Source organism: Podarcis raffonei, chromosome Z (assembly GCF_027172205.1).
Source record: "Podarcis raffonei isolate rPodRaf1 chromosome Z, rPodRaf1.pri, whole genome shotgun sequence".
In the NCBI taxonomy this organism is placed as follows: Eukaryota; Metazoa; Chordata; class Lepidosauria; order Squamata; family Lacertidae; genus Podarcis; species Podarcis raffonei.
Genome location: NC_070621.1, coordinates 20371163 through 20378477, shown reverse-complemented (window position 1 = coordinate 20378477; position 7315 = coordinate 20371163).

Below are 7315 nucleotides of genomic sequence, written 5' to 3'. Positions count from 1 at the left end.
GCTTGGGGTGATGCATCTTCAAAGGGAGAAACAGGAGATATTCATTGCATAGTGGTCTTCAAATTGTCCAGGCCCAGCTCTGACTCCCAGCTTGAAACAATGGGACCTGCTTTCATGGAGAAACCCTTAAATTGATCCCCCCTCTGCCCAGCAAGGAGCTGTCCATGAACTCCCTTAGGTTTGTGAAACAGAGCTAAGCCTTGCAAAAGCCATGCTGATTCTGCTTCAGCAAGGCTTGTTCTCCTGTATACCCCATGTAATGTGAGAACCACAGTTGAAACATCCCTTACAGATGACCGTCCAACTTCTGTTTGAAAACATCCAGTGAATGAAAACCTATCACCTTCCCAGGCAGTCCATTCCATTGTTGAACAGCTTTTACCACCAGAAAATTCTTCTGAAGTTAGAATCACCTTTCATGTCATTTGAATTCATTGGTTTGGATCCTGCCTTCTGGGATAGCAGAAAACAAACTTGCTCCATCTTCCACGTGACAGCACTTGACAGAAGGTGATATTTGAAGAGGGCTCACATGTCACTTCTAAGTTTCCTCTTCTCCAGGCTAAGCAGTCCTGGTTCCCGTACTTCCTAAGGCATAGTTTCTAGAACTTGGATCATCTTAGTTGCCCTCCTCTGTACACCTTCCAGCTTGTCAATGTCATTCTTCAACTGTGGACTCTCCTTCATAGGGGTTCCCCCCCTTCACTGGGGTTTTTCCAACAGAATTTACATAGTAATATCTCAGAGATATCTTAGCTGAGATATCTGCATTGCATGGGGTTGGATTAGATGACCCTTGGGTCCCTTACAGCCCTACAATCCTATGGTCCTATGTCCTCAGCCTCCATGGATAAAATGCTCTGTCTCCTACATTCTCCCAGAATGCCTTTCCTTGTCCTGTGCTTGTGGGTGACCAGGTTGAAAGGGAAGTGTCTGTCGTCACTCAACCTCTTTTACATAGAAGCCTTTTTCGACAATAACAAAAATATCAATTTATGTTGCTGAAACATCTCATTAAAAACAAATGACCCATCTCGCCTCAATGATAAATTTCCCCAGCTCTTTTGATTCTGAATGGCTAGAACAGAGTTTTCTTGCTAATTACCCGCTCCTGCTTGCCCCCACCTCTGTGCACTGTATATTAGGGGAAATGCCTGCCCATACCACGAGTTGTTGATTTTATCGCGTTAGAGAGAGAGAGAGAATCACATGCTGAGATGCTGCAGATAAATATTCATTGCCACATCTGCTTTGTTTTAAGTTTGTTGCCTGAAATGTTAAAAATACAAACACGTTTGATGGGAAAGGGGAAGCAGGGGCAGAGAGGGGTGGTTTTTTTTCACTGAATGCACAAATATGGGCTTGTGGAGTTTAGTAGAGGATATGTAGAGAATATAAAAAGAGCCTGCTGGATCAGGCCAGTGGCCCATCTAGTCCAGCATCCTGTTCTCATAGTGGCTGACCAGATACCCCATGGGAAACCAGCAAGCGTGGATCTGAGAACAAGAGCTCTCTCCCCTCCTGTGGTCTCCAGCAACTGAGATTCAGAAGCGTTGCTGTCATAAGAATGTAAGAACATAAGATGAGCCTGACTGCTGGATCAGGCCAATGGTCCATTTAGTCCAGCAGCCTGCTCTCACAGTGGCCAGCCAGATGCCCCAGCAGGAAACCTTCAAGCAGGATTCGAGTACAATAGTCAGAAAAGACTCAGAAAAGGGCAATCAAAATGCATGACATGGGACTCAAGTTATAAGAAAGGAGATTCCAACTCAATATAAGGAGAACTTTCTGATGGTAACAGTTGTTAGAACAGGGGTCAGCAACCTTTTTCAGCCATAGGCCGGTCCACTGTCCCTCAGACCATGTGGTGGGCCAGACTATATTTTGAAAAAAATATATGAACGAATTCCTATGCCCCACAAATAACCCAGAGATGCATTTTAAATAAAAGCACACAGTCTACTCATGTAAAAACACCAGGCAGGCCCCACAAATAACCCAGAGATGCATTTTAAATAAAAGGACACATTCTACTTACGTAAAAACACACTGATTCCCGGACTGTCTGCAAGCCGGATTTAGAAGGTGATTGGGCCAGATCTGGCCCCCAGGCCTTAGTTTGCCTACCCCTGTGTTAGATGGTGGAATGGACTCCATTAGAAGGTTTTGGACAATCATTTATTGGAGGCTTTGTTGTTTTTTTAAACAGTGGTTGGATAACCATCTATCAGGGATTCTTCCTGCATTTCAGGGGGTTGGACTAGAATCAGGGACATCCAACCAGTATATTGTGATCTACTGGTAGATCCCCGGCTGATCCTGGTAGATCACGGGATCCTTATCATGTACAAAAGGTTACAGGGAAAAAGCAAAAAAAAAAACCCCAAAACTGTGCAATCCTCCCCCCCAAAAGCTCAACAACTCTGGGCAATCCACCCACCCCACGCACGCTCCTCCTCCCTCCAATGACAATGGGTAGATCACTGCCAGTTTTTTTTATACTGGGAGTAGATCACAGTCTCTTGGGAGTTGGCTATGCCTGGACTAGATGACCCATTGGTCCCCTTCCAATCCTATGATTCTATGAAAATGAAAGATTCTGTACACTGAGGACTTCTGTCAGCTAACCAGACAGACACATTTTTTTGCATTCATTCCTCAAGCATTTTTTAAGCTCCTGGGCTGTCCTGGAAACTTCAAGACACTTTCCAGCAATGCCAGATGCAAGTCATGTGAATGTGGATGGCATTAACAGATTGCTTTGGAGAGCTCTCCTTCCCCTCCAGCATTGCAGCAGAATTTGGGTCTGCTAAAGCCTTCTGTTTAAAGAGGCCATGTTTGCCCAGTGACGGCAGAATACCAAGTAGCCTGTTGTAAGTGGGAAGCATAATCTCCCTTCTTATGTTATTTTGGATTCCCTTCCTTCTCTCCCTGCCCCCCTTCTTGCTCTTCTTAAAGCCACAGGAGCATTAAAAAGAAAACTGTGGGTTTTTTGTTTTGTTTTTTACTTAACTGTGACACAAGCAGTTCCTTGGAAAGATAATGAGTGGATTGGCAGCTGCAGCTGCAGCCAAAGAGATTTATTAATTCACAGAGCAGGTTTAAAACCGAGCAGTTCATAGAAACATAGAAATGTCAGTTGAAAGGACACCAGGTGTCATCTAGTCCAACCCCCTAGAATGGCTAGATCACAGCTCAGGAATCCCTGACAGATGGTCATCCACCCTCTGCTTAAAAGCCTCCAACTCTAACACAAGTTGAGCAGATTCCTTCCTCTGAATTTTGAGCTTTGTACTGCACTGGAGCTTTGGCAAAGTTAGCAAGATTTTACAGTTTCTGCTGAACATCCCCTTTTAACTAAATAAAAGTTTCCAGAGAAATTTTGCCTGTTTGGGAGATCAAGACAAATAATTCCAGGAGCCTTTCGCCACCCAAGAAGTGGCCACTGAATCTGTGCCATTGTGTCATCTTCACAGAACTTCAGAATTCTGACCTTGCTCAGTGCATCCTGGATTATTGTTATTGTCTAATCTTATTTATTATTTATTTGTTGCATTTATTTCCCACAGTTTTCTTCAAGCAGCTCAAGGTAGCATACATGGTTCTCCTCTCTCATTAAATCCCCACAACATCAACCCTGTATGGTAAGTTGGGCTGAGAGAGGCAGTGACTGGCTCTCAAGGTCACACCCCATGGGCTTCATGGCCAGTTAGAGTATTTGAACCCTGGTCTTCTGGGTCATAGTCTGGCACTTTAGCCATTATGTGACAGTGGTTTCTGTGATTTTAGAAGGTTGTAAAATCTTAGAAAAGCAATGACAAACCTAGACAGCATCTTAAAAAGCAGAGACATCACCTTGCCAACAAAGGTCCATATAGTTAAAGCTATGGTTTCCCCAGTAGTGATGTATGGAAGTGAGAGCTGGACCATAAAGAAGGCTGATCGCCGAAGAATTGATGCTTTTGAATTATGGTGCTGGAGGAGACTCCTGAGAGTCCCATGGACTGCAAGAAGATCAAACCTATCCATTCTGAAGGAAATCAGCCCTGAAGGACTGGAAGGACAGATCCTGAAGCTGAGGCTCCAATACTTTGGCCACCTCATGAGACGAGAAGACTCCCTGGAAAAGACCCTGATGTTGGGAAAGATGGAGGGCACAAGGAGAAGGGGGCGACAGAGGACGAGATGGTTGGACAGTGTTCTTGAAGCTACCAGCATTAGTTTGACCAAGGTGCAGGAGGCAGTGGAAGACAGGAGTGCCTGGCGTGCTCTGGTCCATGGGGTCATGAAGAGGTGGATACGACTAAATGACTAAACAACAACAACAACAAAATCTTAGAAGCAGCAGGGCTGTGAGGGGCGGGGCTGTGACTATCCCAAAGGGACACACCTGCACCAAACTAACAGCCTTGTAAAGGATGCTGTCACCTCCAAAGCAATAGTGGTGTCTCCTGTGACCCCTGCTTCTTGCATGCAGGCATTTGGGGGGGCTGCTGCTTCATGTCTAGCGTATGAACATGAGGTACCACAACAGGGATTGTGTTTGGATGGATATTTTTGGAGAGGCTCCACCCCCACGCTAAGGAAGGTGAGGTGATCTTAATCAGAGAGAAAATAGCAGGAGGAATTTTCCGTCAGGCTTCAGTGACTGTGGTATTTCGCGGTGCTTTGTGAAACTTTCTGTTGCATAACTTTCTCAAATAACAGGAGCGATAGAGTGGAGTGTGTGTGTGTGTGTGTGTGTCTGACACAATATGACAAAAAGTTTACATTTCTAAATCATGAAATGGAAGGCAACAGGGATACAAAAAGAAGAACAGGAGAGAAATTGGAGGGGTGAGGGAGCATTATGGAATCAGGAGAGTAACTATGTTCTTACAATCCTAGAATTGTAGAGTTGGAAGGGAACCACCAAGAGTTATCTTCTCCAATCCCCAGTAACAGCTAAAGAATCTCTGACAGATGGCTATATAGCCTCTGTTAATGTGGTAGTGGCCCAAAGGGCCATAATGAATGTGATAATGTAAACCCCTATAAATCCTTGAATATGCTTCTGATAGAGAAGTTATGGTATCCTGTTGCTTTATGAAGCTGATGATTTGGCAAGTCACTGTCTCCCACTGGGACAGAAGGACAGCTAATATGCAAATCACAAAGATACAGCTCATAAGCTAGAACATAAGTTGATACATGGTGCAAATGGCTACACGTAACACAGGTTCCCAACATGCATACTAACACAATGTAACAGATCATGGTGAGAATCAAAGTTTAGTTAGCAATGCTTATTGCGCATGTGGATTAAACATGAAATGAGATAATGATGTATATGATTGGTGGAAATTGAAATGCTTTGTTTGAAACTTATAAACACACCTGCCCAGACCCTTGGGCGGGTTTGCAGTTTTGTGAAAAGATTCGACTGTAACCTATTGCTTTGCAATAAACAACAATAGACTCCTAACTCCTCTTGTCTCTGAGTTTTATTGGCGTAACTCAGAAGATAAGCCATTTTTGGCTTGCAACATTGGGACACCTCCAATGAAGGAGAGTCCACTACCTTGGAATGATGGGAAGAGATTTTCAGAACCCATTTTCAGGCTCGCTCTCCAGGTATAGGGTTTTATCCCAAAAGGAGCTTGTGTCAAACACTCGCTCTCCCCCCTCTCCCCCCCCAAGGGAGTATTTGCCCCATTTTATGGTAGGTGCCTTCAAAATGTTTGCACATTAGGCAAAATCACACTCTTTTCCCCCCTCCCATGCAGCAGGCAGTGTGGTATACTAGTTAGAGAGTCATCCTAAGATCTGGAAGAGACCAGGGTCCAAATACCCACTCAGCCATGAAGCTCCCTTGGAAGCCAATAGCCACCTCACAACCTATCCTTCTTCACAGGGTTGTTGTGGGGGTTAAATGCAGACTAGGACTTGAGAATTCCCAATTTGCTGACCTCTTCAACCTGGTTGTTGAAGGCATAGCTGGGGGAGGCAGGGGGGAAGCTCCCCCCCCCAAAAAAGTACCGTAAATAAATAGAAATACTTAACTAAAAGTAGAAATGGTAGAAAGATTTTGACAGATTTTTTCTGAGCACTTGGGTTCAAAATAAAATAATTTAAAACAACTGTTGTTGAGACATTTCATTCTGAATCTGCCAGACAGAGCCAGACAGGGGATGATGACAGGTGGGTGTCCTGCCACCCCCAATATAAATCCTGGCTACGCCCATGCTGGTTGTGTGTGTGTGTGTGTGCATGCGTATGTTTTTAAAGACACAACAAAATCTGTTTCCAGCCCCTCAGCAAATGAATGCTTTAATCTGGCTCTGACAAAGACTGTAAATAATCCCAACCCACATCACAAAGCTGTCTAATAATGAGAAGTAATAATTAATCACATGCCATTGTGTTTCCTGGCTGTGGCTCTTCTGAAGGATCAAAAGGAACAGCTCTGAGAACTCTTACAGGATCTTCCCATCACGTTCCAAGCAGAAGATTCAGAGAAAAAGAGAATGGTAGAATTGGAAGGCATCTAGTCCTCCCATTCAGTGTAGGAATCACAGCTCAAGAATAATAGACTTGTAGAGTTGCAAGGGTTCCTCAAGGAGCATCAAGTCCAACCCTTTGAAATGCAGGATTTACTCCTCCAGTGGAGGAAAGAGTATTTGGAAAATGAATGTGGAGGGGAGGGCAACCTTTAGCGGGTAGCCTCAGGCAAACCTTGGCCTAGCCTACTTCACAGGGCTGTCTTGAAACTCCACTCCAGACTCTCAGAAAGAGAAAGGGCAGTATAACAAACCACACAAACCAAATCTCTAGGGTGTGACATTTCTGTAGACAGAGTGGAAGAGACAGGGAAGATGATTCTCAGTACAGGACTAACCAGATGCACAAATTTAAGATGGGGAACACTGTTGGAAGAACTGGACCTGCAGGAAAGAGTTAATTTCCTTTAAGGGCTCAAATCACCACATGTATGAGACAAGCCAACAGGTGGAAGGTCAGGCAAGCCAATCACTATGGCAATGGCCTTCTATGTAAGTGATTAAGGCATGTCAGCTCATTCAGTGAGTCTATCTGTGTGTTGGAGTCTGTGTTACATGATGCAGCAACAAAAATCAAACACACTAATGTTATTCTAGGCTGTATCAGAGGGAAGTTGAGTGTCCTGATCAAGGGAAGTCATAGCATCACTCTATTTCTTCTTGGTTAGACCCCACCTGGAGTACTCTGTCCAGTTCTGGGCGTCATCATTTACGGTGGATATTGACAAACTGGAACATGTGCAGAGGGGAGTGACCAGGATGATCAAGGGTCTGGA